The following is a 23590-nucleotide window of genomic DNA, read 5'->3' as shown; positions in this document are numbered from 1 at the left end:
AAGAAGAAATCTAAAAAACCATCCCTTTTATTATCAAAACAAAAAAAAAATCAAATACTTGGGAATAAATTTAACAAAAGAGGTAAAGGACCTATACAAAGAAAACTATAAAACACCGTTAAAAGAAATAGAAGAAGACACAAAGAAATGGAAAGACATCCCCTGCTCATGGATTGGAAGAATAAACATTATTTTAAATGGCCATCTTACCAAAAGCAATATACAGATTCAATGCTATTCCAATCAAAATTTCAATGTCATTCTTCAAAGAAATAGAACAATTATTGATGAAATTCGTATGGAATCACCAAAAACCCCGAATAGCCAAAGCTCTCCTGAAAAAAAAAAAGAAGGAATGGAGGCATCGCACTCCCAGACTTCAAACTGTACTACAAAGCCATAATCATCAAAACTGGATGGTATTGGAACATGAACAGACACACAGACCAATGGAATAGAACAGAAAATCCAAAAATAAACCCACAGATTTATGGTCAACTAATCTTTGACAAAGGAGCAAAGAATATGCATTGGAGCAAAGAAAGTTTGCTCAATAAATGGTGCTGGGAAACTGGGTCGCTACATGCAAAAGAATGAAGCTTAACTACTACCTCAAACCATACACAAAAATCAACTCAAAGTGGATTAAAGAACTAGACATAAGACCTGAAACCATACAATACATAGAAGGAAATTTAGATGAAACATTATGTGATATGCACCTCAAAGACATCTTTACAGACACATCACCCAAAGCAGTGATAGTGAAGGCAAAGATAAACAGCTGGGACTACATCAAATTAAAGAACTTCTGCACAGCAAAAGAGACAATAACCAAAACAAAGAGAAACCCCACCAACTGGGAGAAAATTTTGGCACACAACACTAATGATAAAGGACTAATCACAAAAATCTGCAAATAGCTGATAAGACTCAACAACAACAAAGAAAATAATCCAGTCACAAAATGGGCAGAAGAGCTAAAAAGAAACTTCTCTGAAGAGGAAATGCAAATGGCCAACAGGCATATGAAAAAGTGTTCAACATCACTTGTAATCAGGGAAATGCAAATCAAAACTACCATGAGATACCATCTTACACCAGTGAGAATGGCACATATTAAAAAACCTAGCAACAACAAATGTTGGCGAGGTGTGGAGAAAAAGGAACTCTTCTGCACTGTTGGTGGGAGTGCAAACTGGTCCAACCACTATGGAGAGTTGTGTGGAGATTTCTGGACCTACTAAACATAGAGCTTCCATATGATCCAGCAATTCCACTCCTAGGTATTTACCCAAAGGACACAGAAACATCAATTCCAAAGAGCACCTGCACCCCTATGTTTATAGCAGCACTGTTTACAATAGCTAAGTTTTAGAAACAACCCAAATGCCCAAAAATAGATGAGTGGATCAAGAATATGTGGTGCATATACACCATGGAATATTACTCAGCATTCAAAAAAGATAAACACATGCAATTTGCAGTAACATGGATGGCGCTGGAAGGATCATGCTCAGCGAAATAAGCCAGAAAGAAAAAGAAAAATACCGGATGGTCTCACTCATAGCAGGAATCTAGAAAACTTAAATAAGGGACCAGGAAAATGAATAACTATAAGAAAGTGAAAATCAAAATCAACAAAAACTATGAACCAGAGACACTCTATGGAGGGTGGGAGGCGGGGAGGGGAGAGATTGGGGTCAAAATAGGGGGGTTGCAATTGTATGGGGAATATAAAAATAAAATTCATTTTAAAAAAGAAGAATATTTTAAAAAGTATTTGATTTTAAAAAGCCACTAATTCACAAAATATAAATATATATTAAAATACATTTGAAAAAAAAGTTCCACCCTTTAAAGAAAACTGATACCTCTCAGGAGCCAGATAAGGAAAGCATTTTCAGACAAGGAAAGAGAGAAAACACTGTCAGCTGTTGTTAACAATGAGAAACAGAAGAAGCTGGTGATGACCCAGCATTGTCAGCTTCCCCAGACAGGGCCAGCACCTGAGCCCAGAGAAGAAGGGCTGCACAGGAGGAAGCAGGAGGGAGGGAGCAGGGACGTGGACAGAGACCACCCTGTCCATTATGAAGAGCTGTGGGGTCCTGGCCAGGGAGGCTCAGGAAAGCAGGGAGCATCTCCTTAGGCCCTGAGAGAAAGAATGTGGAGACAATGTAAATCTGATTTCTGATAACATAGATCGTATATAAGTCACTTCTGCCATAATCCAAAGTACTGTGTCCAAAGGAAACTAATTTGTATGAGGTAAATTAGACCTTTTTTTGGGCGGGGCCACTAGCATCTTTGCTTGAAGGGATGAATGACAAAAACTATCAGTGAAAAAAGGGCGGAGAGTGGCCTCTTTCAACTGAAATAGGGGCACAGTGGGCCATAAGAGACCACAGGGTCTCTGAGTCCCCAGGTCTATCCCCAAAAGTCTGTGCTCTCCTCCTTAGAGAACTGCGTCCTCCTATCCAGAGATGTCGCCCTAATTCTAGAACTTTCTAACTAATAAGAGATTTTCCCAGGCTCCCCAGACCAGGCTGCTTTCTAGATTTTGTGCTTCCTCTTCTAAACCCATTGCCTTGTCCATTCTGAAGATGGTCACAGGAGGTTTTTTTCCCAGGGCTTATGGGGGAAAAACAAAGATTTTGAAAGTTCTCACCCTTCTCCTCAAAGACCCCAAAGATACACGTGACCCTCCACCCCACCTCTGACCAGAAGGTCACCCTGAGGTGCTGGGCCCTGGGCTTCTACCCTGCAGACATCACCCTGACCTGGCAGCGAGATGGGAAGGACCTGACCCAGGACACGGAGCTGGTGGAGACCAGGCCTGGGGGAATGGAACCTTCCAGAAGTGGGCAGCTGTGGAGGTACCTTCTAGAGAGGGCAGAGATACACGTGCCGTGTGCAGCATGAGGAGCTGCTGGAGCTCCGAGTCCTGACTTGGGGTAAGAAGGAAATGTGGGCCAGAGCTTCTCGGGGGCATCAGGAGACCTGGAGACCTTTATAGGGTCAGGATGGAGGCTTGGGATTCAGGATTTCTCCTTTCCTTCCCTTCCAGTGCCCTCTCCTCAGCCCACCGACTACTCTGGACATCATTGCTGGCCTGGTTCTCCTTGGAGCTGTGCTCACTGGGGCTGCGGTGGCTGCAGCTGTGATGTGGAGGAAGAAGCACTCAGGCAGGAAGGGAGTGGGGAATCTTGTCCACTGGGGCTTTCAGGCCACAGATAGAACTTGCCCTGCCTGGTAATGAGAAGTACCACCCACACACCTGTGTTGCCCAGTCTGAGCTGATTGCTAACCCTCTTTTGTAAAGAATTTTTGAAATGAATCACATTATTCACCTTTGATAATTCTGGTGATGGGCCCTGATGCCAGCAAATGGCAGGGGGGAAGGTCCCTGGGCAGACCCCAGCAGGCAGTGGGTCCAGTCCCCTCTCATCTCCTTTCTTCATATTTCCTGCTGCTGCCCTAAGTGTCCAGTCACAGTTCTGGAAACTTCTTTTTGATCTAGACTTGGGGATTCTTTTAGGACGTGTCATAGCCTAACTCCTCCCTGGTCTCTCACAGGATGCTTCTTCCCACAGGAGAACAAGGAGGAAGCTACACTCAGGCTGCAGGTTAAGTGTGGATCAGGGATTTGGCCCCTGACCCCTGGGAACAGTGTTGAGGGAGCCCATGGGGGAGTCAACCCCATCAGTCCCTCCTGTGGTCTCTTCTCTCCTGGCTCTGACCACCTTCTATTTTGTTCTCCCCCAGGCAGTGACAGTGCCCAGGGCCCTGATGTGTCTCTCAGCCCCTAAAGGTGAGACCCTGGAGGCCTGCGGTGGGAGGAGCTGGAGCAGAGAGGATGGGACCAGGTTATGGGGAAGCTGTGAGGGGGACATTCTGAGGGTGCGGTGGACTATGGAGAATGTCGACAATTACGTGTTTCTTTTAATTTTTTATAATCCTTTTCCTTCTCAGTGTGAGCCAGCTGCTTTGTGGGGCCTGAGTAGTGCAGGGTTTCTTCTCACCCCCACTTTGTGACTTCAAGATCCTTGGGTTTCCTTTGCTGCAAAAGGCATCTGACTTCTTATGAGACATTGTGAGGAGGTGGGGAGAGTGGCCCAGCCCTGCCCACACTGACCTGTGTCTCTCCTTGATGATTTTCCTGTTTCAGCCGCAGCACTTAGGTCTGTGTCTACCCCCGTCTTTGTGTTTTCCTCCAGAATAGTAACTACTTCCCTCTTGAAATAATAATTGAGTTCTGAAATTACTTTTTGAAAGCTTGCCTGATGGGTTTGTTGGGCTAATAAAAATGATTCCTAAAATTTGAGATGAAATAAATGGGAAACCTTCCAGAATCACGTGTTTGCTGTGCTGAATCTGTGCAGGTGGGGGCAGAAGAGGCTGTGAGGGCCGAGGGGACGGGGCCTGTGTCCAGTCGATGTTCAGTGCGTCATGGGCTTTGACGTGGTCACTCCTCAGGGGTTATCTCTCTGCTCCTTTGTCCTTGTCCTTCAGGAGCACCTGTCCCAGCAGGGCCTATGACACAGGGACTCAGACCCCACCTGGCCTTGTGCTGTCATGTCTAGGCAGGGAGTGCTTGTGTGGCCGGGTCAGCCCAGGCTCAGCTCAGGGACTAGCCTGTCCATGGATTCCTATTTTGCTGCTTTGGTTTCTTTTTGCTTTATGCCTATTCTTTTTGATGTCTAGTGATCAGGCCTCATGTCCGCTTGGTCCCTGTCTCTGACAGCAGCAGGAGGCACCTGTCATTGTCCCCACAAGGCCCAGGGTGGCCCCTGCACACAGGAGTCTGGTGAGAGATGAATTTCCAGACTCATCTAATTTTTGTCCTAATTTTAGGAATGTTTTCTGTATTATTATTTCCACCTTTCACAACTTTTTTTAAAGAACAAAATCCTGGTATTACTAGAGAGGAGGAATTGATAATTTCCTAATGGATTTAGATAATATCTGATAGATTTCTATTTTTCCCTACAATATCTCCCTGTAGCCCTGCCCTTAAATGTAGTAACCCCAGTGCTGGTGCTAATCGAGAGCCATGGGTTGACGGAGTCAGTTACCTTCATAGTTGGCTGAAAAAAGGACACATAAGCCTAGGAACCTGGGCCTCCTTCGTGGCCCAGGGGTTAAGTCTCAGCACTGTCACTTTTACACCCTGAGTTCAATCCCCTGTGTCCGGAGCCGTCCGGAGTATGTGCCGTGTTGCATATGTGTGCCATGAGTTCGCTTTACCGTTTTGCCTTCGGAGAACCACAAGAGGAGAGTGCTGCTGCGAGAGGAGCAGAGAGAAGGCCAAGGAAGTAAGAAAGACAGGGAAAAGTAAAAGAGAAGGAAAAGGAAAAATAAAGAAGCAAACGCTAGCGTCAAGTTGTCAAGCCCCTCATTTCAATCCTCAGCCCTTCTCTTTTCGTGCCTCCGAATCCCGTGGGTTGGGACAGGTGGCGCCCAACGAGGGGCACGAAAAAGAATGAAGGAACCACTGAAGGACCAGCTGTGGTGAGCCGGCAAGTAAAGTAAAGTAAGGTAAGGTAGCTGGGATCATGGGCAATTCAATGTCCAAGGGGCAGTAAGTTATTTCCCTGGAAGCTCTCCTAAAATAGTTTGGGTTCCTCTTAGTAAGAAAAATTCTTAAAAGATTTGTAGAGACCCTTAGTATCACTAGTAAGTGGTTTCTGGAGCAGGATCAGGTCGCTAGTGCCATTTGGAATAAGGCAATAGGAGAGAGAGGAGAAGCTGACATTCAATTAACAAAGGTCCTTCAAGGGTCAACAGAACCATATGCGGAGTTCCTAGCAAAATTGATGACTACAGCTGGCCGAATTCTAGGTAACACTGATGCCTCCCTACCAATAGTTAAACAGCTTGCATTTTTTTTTAAATAATAAATTTTATTTTTATATTCCCCCATACAACTGCACATGCCCCATTCTGACCCTAATCCCTCCCCTCCCAGCCCCACCCCCCAAAAAGTGTCTCTGGTTCATAGTTTTTTGTTGATTTTGATTTTCACTTTCTTATAGTTATTCATTTTCCTGATCCCTTATTTAAGTTTTCTAGATTCCTGCTATGAGTGAGACCATCCGGTATTTTTCTTTTTCTTTCTGGCTTATTTCGCTGAGCATGATCCCTTCCAGCGCCATCCATGTTGCTGCAAATTGCATGTGTTTATCTTTTTTGAATGCTGAGTAATATTCCATGGTATATATGTACCACATCTTCTTGATCCACTCATCTATTTTGGGCATTTGGGCTGTTTCCAAAGCTTAGCTATTGTAAACAGTGCTGCTATAAACATAGGGGTGCAGGTGTTCTTTGGAATTGATGTTTCTGTGTCCTTTGGGTAAATACCTAGGAGTGGAATTGCTGGATCATATGGAAGCTCTATGTTTAGTAGGTCCAGAAATCTCCACACAGCTCTCCATAGTGGTTGGACCAGTTTGCACTCCCACCAACAGTGCAGAAGAGTTCCTTTTTCTCCACACCCTCGCCAACATTTGTTGTTGCTAGTTTTTTTAATATGTGCCATTCTCACTGGTGTAAGATGGTATCTCATGGTAGTTTTGACTTGCATTTCCTGATTACAAGTGATGTTGAACATTTTTTCATATGCCTGTTGGCCATTTGCATTTCCTCTTCAGAGAAGTTTCTTTTTAGCTCTTCTGCCCATTTTTTGACTGGGTTATTTACTTTGTTGTTGTTGAGTCTCATCAGCTCTTTACAGATTTTTGTGATCAGTCCTTTATCATTATTGTTGGGTGCAAAAATGTTCTCCCAGTTGGTGGGGTTTCTCTTTAAACAGCTTGCATTTTGAAAATGCTGATAAGTGGTGGTAGGAAGCTATCAGAAGCTGGGAAGCTCGGGCTAGTTTGTATAGTTATGTGAGACTTTGTTGGGATATTTGTGTATGTAATAATTGTTCATGTCTGGACTAGTGCCCTTTTGCCCTGGTGGCCAGGGTGAGGTGAAGTTATATAATGGCACTTATTCTGCAAACAGTACCTTTGAACAATCTGCTAGTGTCCAGAATAATGGGTCGGAGAGTTTGTCTGCTGCTGTCTGTTTGTCCCCTCCCTTCTTTCTTGTCCTCTCCAATAATGCAGGAAATGCCACTGTGTTGAACTGTTCAGCGGAGACCTGTGCCCTCTCTGCCTGCTGGGCCCGGAGTGCGGAGAGGGCAGTGGTCGTTCGTCTACCTTCTATTTTGGTCATGCCTGTGGATGTTTCTGCACACCTTTCCCCTGTTCTACCTAGGAGGAGACGTGATTTTAGCATCACTGCAGCTATTGTTGCCGTTTCAATAGTGATGGCCACGGCTGCAGCTGCTGCCACCGTTGCTGTCACTCAAGCTGCTGCAAATACGGACACTATGGACAATTTAGCTGCTGGTGTTGCTTCTGCGTTGTCAACACAGTAAGATATGAATGGACATTTGCGGAATGGACTTTTTGTGCTTGGTCAGCAGATAGCTCTAATGTAAAAAGGGATAGACACACTTTTGTTAACCGCTCACATACCTTGTAACCCTCTGTACAGTTTTATTTGTGTTACCCCTGTTACGGGTGAGGGTCTCATTGCCTGGTTTAGAGGACTCCTCTCAGAGTTGCAAGCTTGGGGCAGGGTGGTAGCCTTAGCTCTTGGTTGTTTGTGCATTTGGCATATGGTTTCTCCGTCGGCTACGGAGGCGAAACAAAGAACGTGCTATGCGGTCAGGCAAGCACTTGGCACCATGGTACTTGACCAGGACTCCCCAGTGGCACCTGGATGGGTCACCTTAGTCTTAGAGAACCTGTGAGCCAAAGACGGGTAAGGGCGTAGCCCATCCAGACCAACCTAAGACAGCGGTCCGGACCAAGTGCGCCGTACTACCAATGATGGGTAAGACTGGTCACGGGATGTGCCAACCTAAGACAGGCCAGGTGTCTCATTTAAAAGAAAAAATGGGGAGATGTCCGGAGCCGTCCGGAGTATGTGCCGTGTTGCATATGCGTGCCATGAATTCGCTTTACCGTTTCACCTTCGGAGAACCACAGGTTTTTCCTGTAAAGCACATGAGACTGGGAGGTACGGGGGGAGGAGCTACAAGGGTATAAGAGGAGGACTCGGGAGAGAGAGAAAAAAAGAGATTTAAGAGGAGAACCACGAGAGAGGAGAGTGCTGCTGCGAGAGGAGCAGAGAGAAGGCCAGGGAAGTAAGAAAGACAGGGAAAAGGAAAAGAGAAGAAGGAAAAGGAAAAATAAAGAAGCAAACGCTAGCGTCAATTTGTCAAGCCCCTCATTTCAATCCTCAGCCCTTCTCTTTTCGTGCCTCCGAATCCCGCGGGTCAGGACACCCTGTTTGGTAGCTAACCCACATATAGCACAGCAGACATCTCCTGTTCCACCTGCTGCTCCCCTTAGCAAAGTATTTCAGTTTATCTGACTGTTTTGCTCCCTACTCTGTCTCTAGTGAATCTCTCACCAACCCACCCCTGCACTTCTCACCTATACACCAGTTCTTCTATGCAAAAATAATAAATCATGAAAGTAAAACAAACTAGGAACCAGTTTTCAAAAGGAATAGACCTGTGTAATGTACCACATTAGTGAAGACTCTGTCTCTAACACAGGGAGGTGCTACACTGATCCAACTGATAACTGTTGCACCAGATGTGTGACTGACTGTTCATGCAACTAGGAAACTTCAATAAACTAAAAACATGCACAAGTTGCGACCTATGGAGAATGTATCCTAGTGGTGAAGGGAGACTGGGCACTGTGTGACAGCAGATCAAACAGTAAACCACGCGTGTCTGGTTAGAAGTGGATAAGGGCTGTGGGAAGGTGACCAGAGTCAGTGTGTGGGGGTAGGGAGGATGGTTTTCTTCCCAGCGTGGTCAGTGTGGGTCTCACTAAAGTAACCTTTGAGAAAAAGTCTGATGGGGCCTCCCTGGTGGCACAGCAGTTGAGCGCTGGGTTGTGAAGCTGCCCGCAGCCTCTGCAGCACCAGTTTGATCCCTGGCTGCTCCCCGGCCACTGGAGGAGGGTCCCGCATGGCGCGCAGACCTCTCCTGCCGCCCGCTGCTCCCCTCAGCAGTGTACTTCGGTCCTTCTGCCTGCTCTGCTCCCTGCTCTGGCTCTGGTGAATTCTCTCACCCTCCTGCGCTTCTGACTGTACCCAGTGCTTGTATAAATTGATCAATCAATCAATCTTATATAAATAAATAAATCTTAAAAAAAAATCTGATGGACACGTTGCCCACAAGGATGTGATCTGCAGGGAAGTTCAGTCCAGGCAGGACAACCCCCAGGACAGATGCCCAAGCAGGAATGTGTCTGTGTGACTGACATGAGCAAGGAGGCCAAGGGCTGAGCAGAGGCCAACGGAGATGGGATCTGTGTGCACCTGGATCATTCAGGCCTGAGGACGTTGGGAAAGTTTCACTCTCTGAGTAAGATGTGGAATGAAAAGACCTTCTGAACAGACACACACCTGTGGGACTTCTCTCTGGTAGATCAGTCTGGCTGCTGTGCAGCATGGAAGGGTGAGAGGTGGGAAGAGAAATGGAGGAAACCAGCGCAGGTCCCAGGACAGAGAGGTTGAGGGCTCACTGGGGTGAGCAGGGAAATAACGGGCAGTGACAGGACTGTGCATCTGTAGACATGGACTTTACAGTGTTTCCTGATGCTGGGCTGTGAGAAAGGGTTTCTAGGATGACACTCAGTGTCTCAGACTGTTCAGGCAGAGAGGTGCAGCCTCAGTGCATGGGGAGACCCCAAAGAACCATGTGCGGGCATCCTTGGTCTTCAGTTTAGGAAAGCTGAAGCTGAGATCTATTAGAAATGAAAGTGAAGTTGGCAACTGGACAGACAAGTCTGGAGTAGAGAAGAAATATATGAGCTAAGAAATAGACTTGGGAGGTGATATGATGTGAATGATGTTTGAAGTCTTGAGCTTGGAAAGGTTCCCCCAAGGAGTAATGACTAAGGAAAAGAAAGGAGCAGGTTAAACCCCAGACCCCCCCAGTGATGAGCAATCTGAGCAGACACCCCCTAGAGCTAACTGCACTGTCTGACACCATGTGGAGAAAACACAGAGACCAGGGAGCCGCCCTTCAGTGAGCACAGAAATCACCTGGATGCTAGAAGGTCTAGAACAGAGTCTCAGATTCTATTATCTGACTCCTTTCTTCACCCTAGGGATGGAGAATTTAGGGTTGATTCCCAGGAGATGACACTTCATCCCTGGAAGTAGGAACAAATAACAGGGACTCAGGAGTCCAAGGTTTCATCCAGAGAGACTGAGGGAACCTGTATACTTGAGGGACTCACCCAGAACCTGGGAACCAGCTATTATGACCTGGAGACGTGGCTGTTCCCTGAGGTCTATGTGCACAGGGAGGAAGTTTGAGGACCCCTAACGTGACAGTGGACCTGTCCTGCCGCTGGGGCCCAGGGAGCCTGGGGAGGGCCTGGCTGAGCAGGAGAAAGGGCAGCTCTGGTCTCCTGTGCTCAGCCCTGTGGCCACACAGGGGCGCTGCCGCACTGTGCCGGATTCTGGTGGCGCCGCCAGGACCGGGCGGGGGCTGAGGTGGGCAGAGTTGGGGGGCCTGGAGGGCGGCGTCCTGGTGGTGAGATGCTCTGTGAGGAGTCAGAGAAGCAGGGCTCAGAGGAGAGGAGACTCCGGAGCCTGCCCTGGGTGTGAGGTTTCCAGCTTTTCTCCCAGAATTCTTCTCTCTAGTCCCTTGAAAGCAATACCTGGGAAAATGGGGAAGTTCATCATTTTTCCTTCTACAACCTATAACTTTGTTGAGGGCTATTTTTAAAATGTTATTTTAATTTAAAATTTAATGTCAAACAACATTTTAAAACAAACCTTTAGATTTACAGAAACTTGCAAAGGTAGTGAAGTTCTTATATAACACATCATTTCCTCAGTTTACATCTCACGTGACCATAGTGCACTTGAGCAGCTAAGAAGGCAATATGGATGCACGTTCACTAAACTCTATGCTGTATTTGGATTTCATTAATTTCCCTAATGCTCTTTTCATGCTCCCACATCCCACCCAGGACACCACATGAAGTTCCAACCACAGTTACTTTGTTCCTCTGACTGACAGTTCCTCAAACTTTCCCCTGCTGATGACACCTGTGAGCAGAGCTGCTCAGGCACAATGGCCTCAATTTCAGGCCGCTCTCCATCAGCGCATCAGGGACACACACATCTACTTTTCATTTTTCCTTTCTTTAGTTATTGTTGTCTTTGGAAGGAAGTCACTATGGGCAGCTCACACTTGGTGGGGGTACTGCAATAAACGTTTACTTCCATGCAGGGTTTTTGGTTTGGTTTTCTTTGTTGTTTTGCAAATATAAGTTTTCAGATTAGTTGGGTAAATAGCAGGGGTAGTGCTCCCTGGGCTGTATGGTTGTTCTGTTTGGCTTTAAAAGAAACTGTCAGACCCTCCCTAGTGACTGGGTCATCCTATCTCGCCAGCAGTGACGAGGGGTCCTATTGCTGCAGTCAGCACTTGGATTTGCCCATTTTAGGGGGACTTTTGCCTTCTAATAAGCATGTAGTGGTATCACTGTTGTTTTAGTTTGTCTTTTCCTAATAACCTGTGATAATTGAGCATCAGTTGTTTGGCATCTATATTTCTTCATTGGTGAAGTCTTTTGTCCATTTTTACATTGGATCATTTCTTTTCTTATTGTTGAGTTATAAGGCTTCATTTATAATATAAATTCTAGATACAAGTCCTTTATCAGGTATATGATTTGATTTGCAAACATTTCTCCCACTCTGTGTCTTAAACTCTTGCACTTATATGATAGTATACACTAGTGACTAGATATACTCATAGATACAGTTTTCTGGAAAGAGAAATGATAAATTGCTAACTGGTTTTGAGCAGATGACCTGGCTCACGGGAGGGACATGGTGGGAAGGGGTTGTTACTCATTTGGCTGTGTAAATTCTTGAGTACAAAATATCTTCTGTGCTCATGAAATAATACTTTCAAAATTAAATCCTACTAAAATCCCTTCAACTGCATCATGTCCTAATCACATGCTAAGCCCGGAGCAGCACGTCTGTCACATGAAGAACCTGCTCATCATCATCTCTCACGGCCCATGGCTGCAGGTTGGGGTCACTCTTGGCAGTGTCCATTCTGTGGGTTTTAGACAAATGTACAATGACGTGGACACCATATTGTGTCCTACACAGTAGACTCACTGCCCTTGATATCTTCTGTGCTCCAAGGAAACAGAAGCAAAGAGAGACCAGTGGGGACACATCAAACTGCAAGCTCCTGCCTACTGAAGCAAACTGTCCCGATGGGGTGGGAGAAAATATTTGCATACAAGATAGCTAAAATATACAAACAATACATACAACTCAAAAAAAAAAATCAAAAAATGGGGAGAGGAGCTAAGTGGGCACTTTTCCAAAGAAGATAAAGATGGCCACAGACAGTCATATGGAAAATGCTCACACACATCATCGGGGAGGCAGATCAGAACCACAATGAGACACACCACCTCACACCTTTGAAAAAACTCATATTAAAAAGACCAGAGACAACAAGTGTTGGCATGGTGTGGGGGGAAGGAACCCTCATTTACTATCTTGGGAACTGGTCCAGCGTCTATGGAAAACAGTATTGAGTTTCCTCAAAATATTAAAAATAGATCTTCCAGATTACCCAGACTTCCACTTCTTGGGATTTATCCAAAGAATGCAAAAGCTCATTTCAAGAGATATAGGCACTCTGGTATTCCTTGCAACAATAGTTACAATAGCCAAATTATGGTAACAATCTATGTGTATAAAATAGATGGGTGGAAGTATTGTGGCATGTACACAATGGAATACTGAAAGAGTGCCACATCACTAAAGCTCAGTCAGTACATGGTATCTTCCAACAGAGACTGTGGGACTCTAGCCTGATAGAAGAATAACGAAATATCTGGAGGCAATCAGAACTAGAGACATTTCTAAATTAATATGACAAAAGTCAAACTGGAAGGACAATCATGAAAAGAACTTAAAGGAGAATGTTTGCAACTTTGGAGGAGATTATTCATGTTCTGAACTAATGACCCCTACGTGTCCGAGACAAATGAGTCACAGTTTACTGTGCCCTGCAGGGCCTTTCATACTTGAATGGCCATTCATACAGCAATGCAGCCAAGATAGATTCCACCTCATGTAAATCATAATAAGGAGGATTATTTCACACATCGCACAGCTTGGAGGGCCTTTATCCAGAGGCAGCCCAAACCTGGCTTCTCTCTGGTTTCAGCCTGTGTCTCCCATCTGCCATGCCCCCTGCAGCCCTGTGCCCAGTGCCCAGCAACGGGAGGGCCAGCAGCTGCAGAGCAGTATGGCATTGTGGTGCTGGAGAGGTTGTGCAGCAGACCCAGGCTGGGACAGAGAGCTGCCCAACTTAAGCTGCAGCGCAGGGTCCAGGCCACGGAGCGGGAGCCAAGGACTTATTCCAAGTAATGAAGCCCATGATTTGCCCTCAGGGCTGATGAGAGAGGACAGACGGAAAAACGCTTCAATTTAAAGCAGGTTTAAAGGAGAAATCAAGAGAGGGAAACTTGGAGAAGGGTGTTTTTAAGGCCACAGAGCCCACTGTCTGAGCCTGCAAGACGCAGCGATCACAGCCCAGCACAGCGGCTGGTCCTGACCCCAGCGGGCCATTAATGACGGAACAGACGTGTCAGCCTTCCTGCCCTCATGTTCATGGGACCTTGAGGACAACACGAGATCTGTGCTCAGGGGAGTTAGCTCCTGTAAGGGCAGGAATGGACAGGGTGCAGGTTTTCTAGGATCCCATGCAGACCGGGTAAAGGAGGAGTCAGAGTCCTCAGTGGTTTTGCAGGTTTTTATTGGGATTACCAGGCATATGGCAGGTAGGGGTACTGGTGGGCCGGGAGGCTGGCAGGCCTCCCAGCCCCCAGCAGGTCTTCACTCTGGGTTCTCCGGCCTTCTCTCGGCTTCTGCCTCGCTTGCTTCTCTCTCAGCTTCTTCTGCTGCTAGCATCCCTGTGATGCTGCCCTTAAAAGTCCAGTCTCTCAGCCCAGGTGTACCCACTTCAGGTGCCCGCCATCAGGCATGCATTCAGGACCACAGGGTTCCCTCATCTATCCTAATGGCGAGAGGGCAGAAAAGCCTGATACCTTTTACCTACCCTACAGCTCCACTGAAGTTGCACCTTGTACGTCCAGTTCCTAATGGTCACCACTCAATCTCCCATCAGCTAAAGCAGCAGGCTTACCTTAGTGTGCAGGAGAACCCAGGGTCTGTAATTTCCTGCTCGAAAGTAGTACCTCTAGGGCTTGAAAACTTAACTTCTATGAAGAGTTCCATTCATGTTTGGGTCACATTCTGAGGATAGTAATCTAAGAGCCATGCTTCTGGAATTTCAATACATTAGCAGATTCTCTGCGGATCTTATTGAAATGCAAATCCCGATCCTGTAAATCTGGTGCCAGGACTGAGAGTCTGCATTTCTAACAAACTCCCTATGAAACTGAGGCTACTGGTCCTTTGACCACACTCTGAGTAGCCAGACTGCAGTGGATCTACTATCTTTATCTCAGCCTAAGAGAGTTAAAATGCCAGGAATAAACAAGGACTTACCCCTCGCCTACTCTCTGTGTAGCAGACTCTCTCTCTCACCTCCACTCAGTGAGGTGGCCCTGGATGAGGTCACTGCTCCGGCTGCTGCATCCCCACAGCTTCTCAATGTGGAATTAAATCTGTCATCTAGTCCCTATTAGTCCTGCTACCGGAAGTGCTAGGTGGTGTTTTCTGTGTGCATGAAATAGCCAGTCAAAAGGAACTGTAACACCTCAGGGTGATAAAACATTAGGAAGGTGAAAGGTCCATGCAGGAGGTGGGAATGCAGAAGGCAACCAGGAAGCCCACCTAGGGGGCAGGACTGCGGATACCTGCCTGGAGGTTTCGGGCAGTGAGCCTCCCCCCTCCCCCTACGAATCTCTTCTCAGACAAAGAACTTCTACCTGCCCCATGAACCTTTTCCTGCCCTACAAACTTTTCCCACCTTACGAGCCCAACTTCCCACCTGACCTCTCCTTACCCTATTGTAAGGGCAGGAATGGACCACTGTGCAGGTTTTCTGATCCCATGCAGACCGGGTAAAGGAGGAGTCAGTGTCCTTAGTGGGTTTTTGTAGGCCTTTTATTGGGGTTCACCAGGCATATGGCAGGCAGGGGTGCTGGGGGGCCAGGAGGCTGGCAGTCCTCCCAGCCCCCAGCAAATCCTCACTCAAATCTGGACTCTCTGGCATTCTCTGCTTCTGCTTCAGGCTTCTTCTCTTTCGGCTTCTGCTGCTGCTGGCGTCCCCATGACGCCACCCTTAAAAGCACAGTCTTAGCCCAGGTGAATCCCATCTACCTATGCCCACACCCTATTCCAGGTGCCCACCATCAGGCATGCATTCAGGACCCCAAGGATCCATCATCTATCCTGATGGCGGGAGGGCAGAAAAGCCTGACATTTTTCCTTACCCTACACCTATAAAACCCTGCTTCCCCCTAGCAACGTGCACGACTCCACTGACCCCCACCTTGGGTGCCTGAGATCCGCCCCGGAGCAATAAACTTTCCCTTCCCCAGAGGAAGCTTGGCCTGGCTGTTCTTTACCGCGCCGTACCTTTCAGAAGGGAAACTATGGGACATGTTATTTCTACCCATAGACAAATCAAAAACAAAAAGGCAACTAGGAGAAGATATTTGCACATGACATTTCTGACAAGGGGTTAATTTCCAAAATATAGAGAATTCATACAACTCAACAACAGAAACAACCCAATCAAAAATGACCTACAGGGACATGAGAAAAATGCTCAAATCACTTATTACAGGGGAAATGCAAATCATAACCACAATGAGAAACCACCTCACCCCTGAGAGGATGGCTCATAGCCAAAAGACTGGAAACAGCAAATGTTAAGGATGTGGGGAAAAAGGAAGTCTCATGCACTGTTGGTGGGAATGTAATCTGGTGTGGACTCAATGGAAAACAGGATGGAGATCTCAAAAATAAAATGGAAATCCCATATGACCCAGCAATACCACTACTAGCTATTTATCCACAGAATATGAGAATACGAAAATCTGAGCACTCTTATATTTATAGCAGCATTATTCACAGCCAGGACATGGTGCCAACCTAAGTGTCAGCTGACAGACAACCGCATAAAGAACTGTGGACAATACACACAATGGGATACTAACTGTCTACTTAAAAAGATGAAATAGTGCCTTTGGATACAAAATGGATGGATCTTGAGGTGATGATGTTATGTGGAATAACTCAGAAAATGAAAGACAAATACCAGATGATCTCACTCATTTATGGAATGTAAATAGCTAGAGAAGAAACTGGCAAAGCATGCATAATTCTTAGGCAATGAATAATATACTGGTTACCAGAAGGAATGGTCAGGAGGGTCAGGACTTGAGGAAGGAAAGATGAGAGGGCTGTGGCAAGGAGTTTTGGTGGAAGGTGAGGAATGTTCACATGTGGAGGTGTGAAGTTGTCCTCCAAAAATTGTATTGTTATGTAAACTACTGGTAAATCAATAAAACCAGAATGAATGAATGAATGAGTGAATGGAAGGAAGAGTGTAGAACTGGATACAGAGGAAAACAGAACTTCAAAGTGAACACAGCCTGCCAAACAGGAGAAATGGGCAGAGCAAATAGAGATGGAGAAACAACTGGCAACGTCTTTCCTTGTGCTAATACAGAGTCTGTCCTTCCAGTCTCAGAAACTCCCCAGCTGGGGTACAGCCGGCAGACATCCACCACGTGTATGGATTGACTCCTTTGAGTTAATAACAACTTTTTTGTTGCTAAAATGCAGCTATCCTGGGCTTACAAAGAAGATAAACCTAGCAAGAATATCTCAAAAAGAGTTATTTGACTAAAACATTCACTAAAACCTCCTAATTATCTAGCCTTTATACATATCACTTCATTTAACCTCCCACCAAAGATTGTTAGTCAAAGTTGAGAAGCTACAGCACAGAGGGCCACAGACCCAGGCAGCAAGTCACTACTGGAAATGGCAATGTAAAAACTCATACCCAGGTCATCTTAGGCTTTGCCACCATGCACATCACCCTCTCTCTCTCTCTCTCTCTCTCTCTCTCTCTCTCTCTCTCTCTCTCTTTCTCTCTCTCTCTCTCTCTCTTTCTCTCTCTCTCTTAAATTTCTCTAAACTCTTACAAGTTATGGAATTTATAGCTATTAAAATTGTATGAAAAAATTACCATCACGTAAGTATGTTTCTTCATTATCTGTTATGCTTATAGCAATGACAAATACTGACTTCAAATGTTTATACTTGTATCTATTTCTATTTTCTTCTCTTTAATGAAACATTAGAGGCTTTACAATGTGACAATAAATTCCCTAATTGATATTTATCAATATCCAGACCCAGGGACCATACAAGCTACCCCCACCACTACCACCACCACCCCTTATATCCCCTGGGCCCACAACCCATACTCCCTCCCCCTTAATCTCAGGGCTCTCCTGGTGTTGGTTGGTGTCTTCTAGCGTTTTTGTATTATGCTTTACCAAAATGTCTACTGTATAAATGTCTATTTGTTTCATAATTCTGGTGGGCTTTACTGCACATAATTCTCTCAGAATCCCTCCATTTTGCTGAAAATGGCTGCATTCCATCTTTGCTAATGGCTGAATAGTATTCCACACTGTGGATATGTCACCTTTTCTTGATCCACTTTCTCCCATTCAATTGGATGTCTTTCTAATATTCTTGTATTTTCCTTTGCTCTGTAAAATCTTTGCAACTTGAGGTAATCCCAACAGTTTGTTTTCCTTGCAGTAGAGGTAAAGTCTCCAAAAACAACTATATGCCGATGTCATGGACCATTTATTGCCTGTGTTTTCTTCTATATCTTTAATTGTTGCAGACTTACATCTAAATATTTCAACTATTTGGAGTTTTTGCATATGGAGTTAGAGTGACCCATAGTCATTCTTTTATGTTTGACTTTCCAATTTTCCAGCACCATTTATTGTAGAGACTGTACTTTTCCCAATCAAAGTCACAGCTGCTTTATCATAGATTAAATACTGACATGTACATGGGTTTATTCTGGGCTTTGAATTCTATTCCAAAGATGCATGTATCTATTTTTTTTAGGCATATGACACAAGCAGTAATATCTAAACTTTATTAAACTACCATGTATCCATTTTTTTCACTAAAACATAACTTTTTCTTTCCCAAAATACTGTTTTTATAGCATCAGGATAGGCACAGAGCAGGTATTCTCTGATCCGGCAGATGGGTAAAGGAGAGTCCTGGAGCCCTCAGTGGGGTTCTCAGCTTTTATTGAGCTTTTAATTGTAGTGCAGCAACCAGATACATGGTAGGCAGGAGTACCAGGGGGCCAGGAGGCCTTCAAGCCCCAAGCAAGTCTTCACTCTGGGCTTCTCTAGCTTCTTTCTCCCCTTCTTCCTCCTGTCTCTGCTTCTCTTAGTAAGTATCTCAATACAGAGCTATGGCCCACAGAAGTAAACAACATAGCTTACAACAATGCAATAGCTGCATGTACCCCCATCAGGCAGGGCAATCCTAATGGTGGAAGGACCGAAAAGCCTGAAAACATTTACCCTACACTGTTGCTTTGTAGTAAAGTTTGAAGTCAGATAGTGATATCTTTGTTTCCAGCTTTATTTTACTCACCATTGCTTCTGCAATTCAAGGTCTTCTGGGTTACATATAAATTTTAATATTTTTTGTTCAATAACTTTAAAAAATATTGCTGGTTTTTTTTGTTTGGTTGGTTTTTTTAATTTTATTTAATTTTTTTATAGAGGCATGTTTTTTATTTTATTTATTTATTTGTTTGTTTGTTTGTTTATACATGCACTGGTACAGTTAGAAGTGCGGGAGGGTGAGAGAATTCACCAGAGCCAGAGTGGAGAGCAGAGCAGGCAGAATGAAGAAGTACACTGCTGAGGGGAGCAGCGAGTGGCAGGAGAGGTCTGCGCGCCATGTGGGACCCTCCTCCAGTGGCCGAGGAGCAGCTGGGGATCGAACCAGCGCCGCAGAGGCTGCGGGCAGCTTCACAACCCAGCGTTCAACCGTTACACCACCGGGGAGGCCCTTAAATTTTTTTAATTTAAATTTTATTTTTATATTCCCCATACAATTACAACCCCTTATTTTTACCCAAGCCCTCCTTTCCCCATCCCACCCCCCATAGAGTGTCTCTTGTTCATAGTTATTTGTTGGTTTTGATATTTTCTTTCTTATAGTTATTCTTTTTCCTGGTCCCTTATTTAGTTTTCTAGATTCCTGCTATGAGTGAGGCCATCCGGTATTTTTCTTTTTCTTTCTGGCTTATTTCGCTGAGCATGATCCCTTCCAGCGCCATCCATGTTGCTGCAAATTGCATGTGTTTATCTTTTTTGAATGCTGAGTAATATTCCATGGTGTATATGGACCACATCTTCTTGATCCACTCATCTATTTTTGGGCATTTGGGTTGTTTCCAAATCTTAGCTATTGGAAACAGTGCTGCTATAAACATAGCAGCTCTTTGGAATTGATGTTTCTGTGTCCTTTGGGTAAATACCTAGGAGTGGAATTGCTGGATCATATGGAAGCTCTATCTTTAGTAGGTCAGGAAAACTCCACACAGCTCTCCATAGTGGTTGGACCATTTTGCACTCCCACCAGCAGTGCAGGAGAGTTCCTTTTTCTCCACAACCTCGCCAACATTTGTTGTTGCTAGATTTTTTAATATGTGTCATTCTCACTGGTGTAAGATGGTATCTCATGGTAGTTTTGACTTGCATTTCCCTGATTACAAGTGATGTTGAACATTTTTTCATATGCCTGTTGGCCATTTGCATTTCCTCTTCCGAGAAGTTTCTTTTTAGCTCTTCTGCCCATTTTTGACTGGATTATTTTCTTTGTTGTTGTTGAGTCTCATCAGCTCTTTGTAGATTTTTGTGATTAGTCCTTTATCATTAGTGTTGTGTGCAAAAATTTTCTCCCAGTTGGTGGGGTTTCTCTTTGTTTTTGTTATTGTCTCTTTTGCTGTGCAGAAGCTCTTTAATTTGATGTAGTCCCAGCTGTTTATCTTTGCCTTCACTATACTGCTTTGGGTGATGTGTCTGTAAAGATGTCTTTGAGGTGCATGTCATGTAGTGTTTCACCTATATTTCCTTCTATGTATTTTATGGTTTCAGGTCTTATGTCTAGTTCTTTAATCCATTTTGAGTTGTTTTTTGTGCATGGTGTTAGGTAGTAGTCAAGCTTCATTCTTTTGCATGTAGCGACCCAGTTTTCCCATATTGCTGGTATTTTGATGGGGATTGCATTAGAGTTACAGGTCTTTTTTAAAAAATGATTTATTTATTTATTTATACAAACACTGGGTACAGTCAGAAGCACCGGAGGGTAACTGAATTCACCAGAGCCAGAGCGGGGAGCAGAACAGGCAGACTGATGAAGTATACTGCTGAGGGGAGCAGTGGGCGCAGCAGGAGAGGTCTGCACACCAAGTGAGACCCTTGCCGGTGGCCGGGGATTGAACCAGCGCTGCAGAGGCTGTGGGCAGCTTCGCAGCCCAGCGTTCAACCGCTGTGCCACTGGGGAGGCCCCAGAGTGATAGGTCTTTTAAGACAAAATAGTCATGTTGATTATATTGATTCTCCCTATCATGAGTGTGGGACCTGCTTCCATCTCCTTATGTTACTATCTAAGTCCTTTAATAACACCTTTAGTTCTCATTGCACAGGTCCTTTACCTCTTTACTGTGGTCACTTCTGATGTATTTAATTCATTTTGGAGCAATTATAAAGAATTACTTTCTTGATTGTTTCTTGTGTACTATATGTATATAAAAAGACTAGATTTTTGTACGCTGATTTTGTAACTTGCCATTCTGTTGTATACATTTGTTTTAATAACTTTTTGGTCGAGTCTTTAGAGTTTGCTATATCTAGTATCATTTTCAAATAGTAACAGTTTCATTTCTTTTCCAACTTAAACTTCTCTTATTTCCTATTTTTGTTGATAACTCTGGACAAAACTTAATACTAAGTTAAACAGAAGTGGTGACAGTGGGCATCTTTGTGTGGTTCCTAATCTTAAGAGGAACGTTTTTAATTTTTTGCCACAATCACATTGGCTATTGGTTTGTAATATCCAATCTTTGTTATGATGAAGTAGGTTCCTTCTATTCCCATCTTATTTATTGTTTTTATCTTAAGTGGGTGCTAAATTTTACTGCTTTTTCTGCATCTATTGATTTTATCATATTTTTATCTTTACTTTTGTTGATATAGTGTATTATATAGATTGCTTTATGTATATTAAACCATCCATGCATCTCTGGGATAAATCCTAGTTGATCATGATGTATAGTCCTTATGGCACACTGTTGAAATCAATTTGCTAATATTTTGTTCAAAATTTTTGTGTTGATGTTTATCAAGGATATTGGCTTATAATTATCTTTTCTTGTGCTGTTTTTAGCTGGGTTTGGTAGTAGGGTAATGTTTGTATCATAAAGTATTATTAGGGTACACCCTTTTCTTACAGTTTTAAAGAAAAATGTGAACAAGATGGGCATTAGCTATTCTTTAAAGGTTTGATAAAAATTACTTGTAAGCCATCTGCTCTTGCACTTTTCCTTTTGGGAGATTTTTTTATGGCTGATTCAGTGTCCATATGTGTAGGCAGTTAGTTCAGCTCATCTATTTCTCCTGGGTTAGTGCAGGTGGACCACACTGATTTAGGAATTTATCCATCTCTTCAAGGTTGTTGAATTTATTTGTATATAGTTGTTCATAACTATGATCCTTGTATTTCTGTGCTGTGGGAATTTCTGCTTTCATGTGATACTTTTTATTTCCTCTCTTCTTTATTAGCTAGAGGCTTGTCTATTTTGTTTACCTCCTCAAAAAGCAACTTCTAGTTTCACTGATTTTTAATAGTCTTTTTTATTTCTGTGTCACTTATTTCCACTCTTATTCCAAATCATAAAGGGATTAAGAGTTCTACTAATTTGAGCATGTTTGTTTCTCTTTTTCAAGTTGCTTTGGGTGTGCTATTAGGTTGCTTATTTAGAGTTATTTCTTGCTTCCTAACATGGGCCTGTAATGCAACTACCTTCTCTCAGAAGATGCAAATTTTGCTGCATCATATAGATTCTAGTTGCTTCTATTCCTTTTTTGTTCATTTCAAAGTATTTTTTTCTGTTTTAACTCTCTCTTTTATCCATTAGCCACTGAGTAACATATTACTTAATCTCCATATATTCATAATTTTTCCTATTCTGTCTCCCCCGCTGCACCCCTCAACAGTGTATTTCAGTAGATCCACCTGTTCTGTGCCCCACTCTGTTTCTGGTGAATCCTCTCACCCCTCTATCCTCTGACTTGTACCCCAGCTCTTGTGTGCATAAATTAATAAATACTTAAAAAAAGAAAAAGGGTCTCTCCCACAGAACTATCTTTGCACAAAGTAAGCAATGAATAAATATTTACTGAATGGAAAGAGCAAAATGAATAAATGTGTTCAGAATATACAGGGGTAAGTTCCAAGCTAATGTAGTCTAACATTTTATACCACAAAAAAAAACAGAAAACATTAATGAGCAAAATGCACAAATGAAATGCACATAATACTCAAAACTTTCTTCATACTTCAGAATTTGACTCAGCTAACTTGCGAGTGTAAGGGGAAGGTTGAGGAAGATTTTATTACAGTTCATGATAGATACAAGGTGAGGAGTAGGGAGAGATTAAGCAGACAGGAGTGAGCCCAATAGTGCTCTGGGACAAAGTGGCATTGGGTGCTGCAGAGAAGACTGCAATTATGAGGCCAGTATTATCTTGATTCAAAATCAGACAAAAAGAAATAAATAATAAAAAGTTAGACAAGAACATTATAAGAAAATTCTACAGATGAACTTCCTTCATGAACAACAACACAAAATTCTCAACAAAAACACAGCAAGTAGAATACAGCAATTACAAAAGTATAGTAGATCACCATTGAATAGGTTTCAATGTCCAAAGGTTCAATATTTGAAAATCAGTCCATATAACTCATAACAATAATAGATTGCATGGGGCAGAGGGACAGGTGAAGATATCCCCTTGCTTCTCGACTTTGGGCTTGCACCAGGGACATGGGGGACATGGGAGGAGACACATGGAGTGGAAACCTACAGAGACACTTGGAAGAGACATGGGTGAGACTCAAAGGGAGGCTGACAGTGACAATGGTTACCTTGATTTGTGCTTTGATTTTGCTCCTTTTATCCCAGACTAATCTGACCCTTCCGCCCCTTCCTATGATTCCCCACCCGAAGGTGCCCTAGGACTTATGGCAAGCTTTTGGGTCTCAGGCATCCCACTTTGGGCCATCCTATTTTCCTGGGCATTTACTCACGAGGGCATGGGTAACTTTGGGTGTTTTATTGAAAAATTAATATCCTCTCCTCTTTTCTCCTGGTAAAGAACTTCACATTAAAAGTTTACTTTGCTTTAGGTGGCAGATT

This window comes from Talpa occidentalis, unplaced genomic scaffold (genome assembly GCF_014898055.3).
Source record: "Talpa occidentalis isolate TD23 unplaced genomic scaffold, MPIMG_talOcc4v2.1 talOcc4.2, whole genome shotgun sequence".
Lineage (NCBI taxonomy): Eukaryota > Metazoa > Chordata > Mammalia > Eulipotyphla > Talpidae > Talpa > Talpa occidentalis.
The sequence above is the reverse complement of the archived record's forward strand: the minus strand, read 5'-3'. Positions refer to the sequence as shown.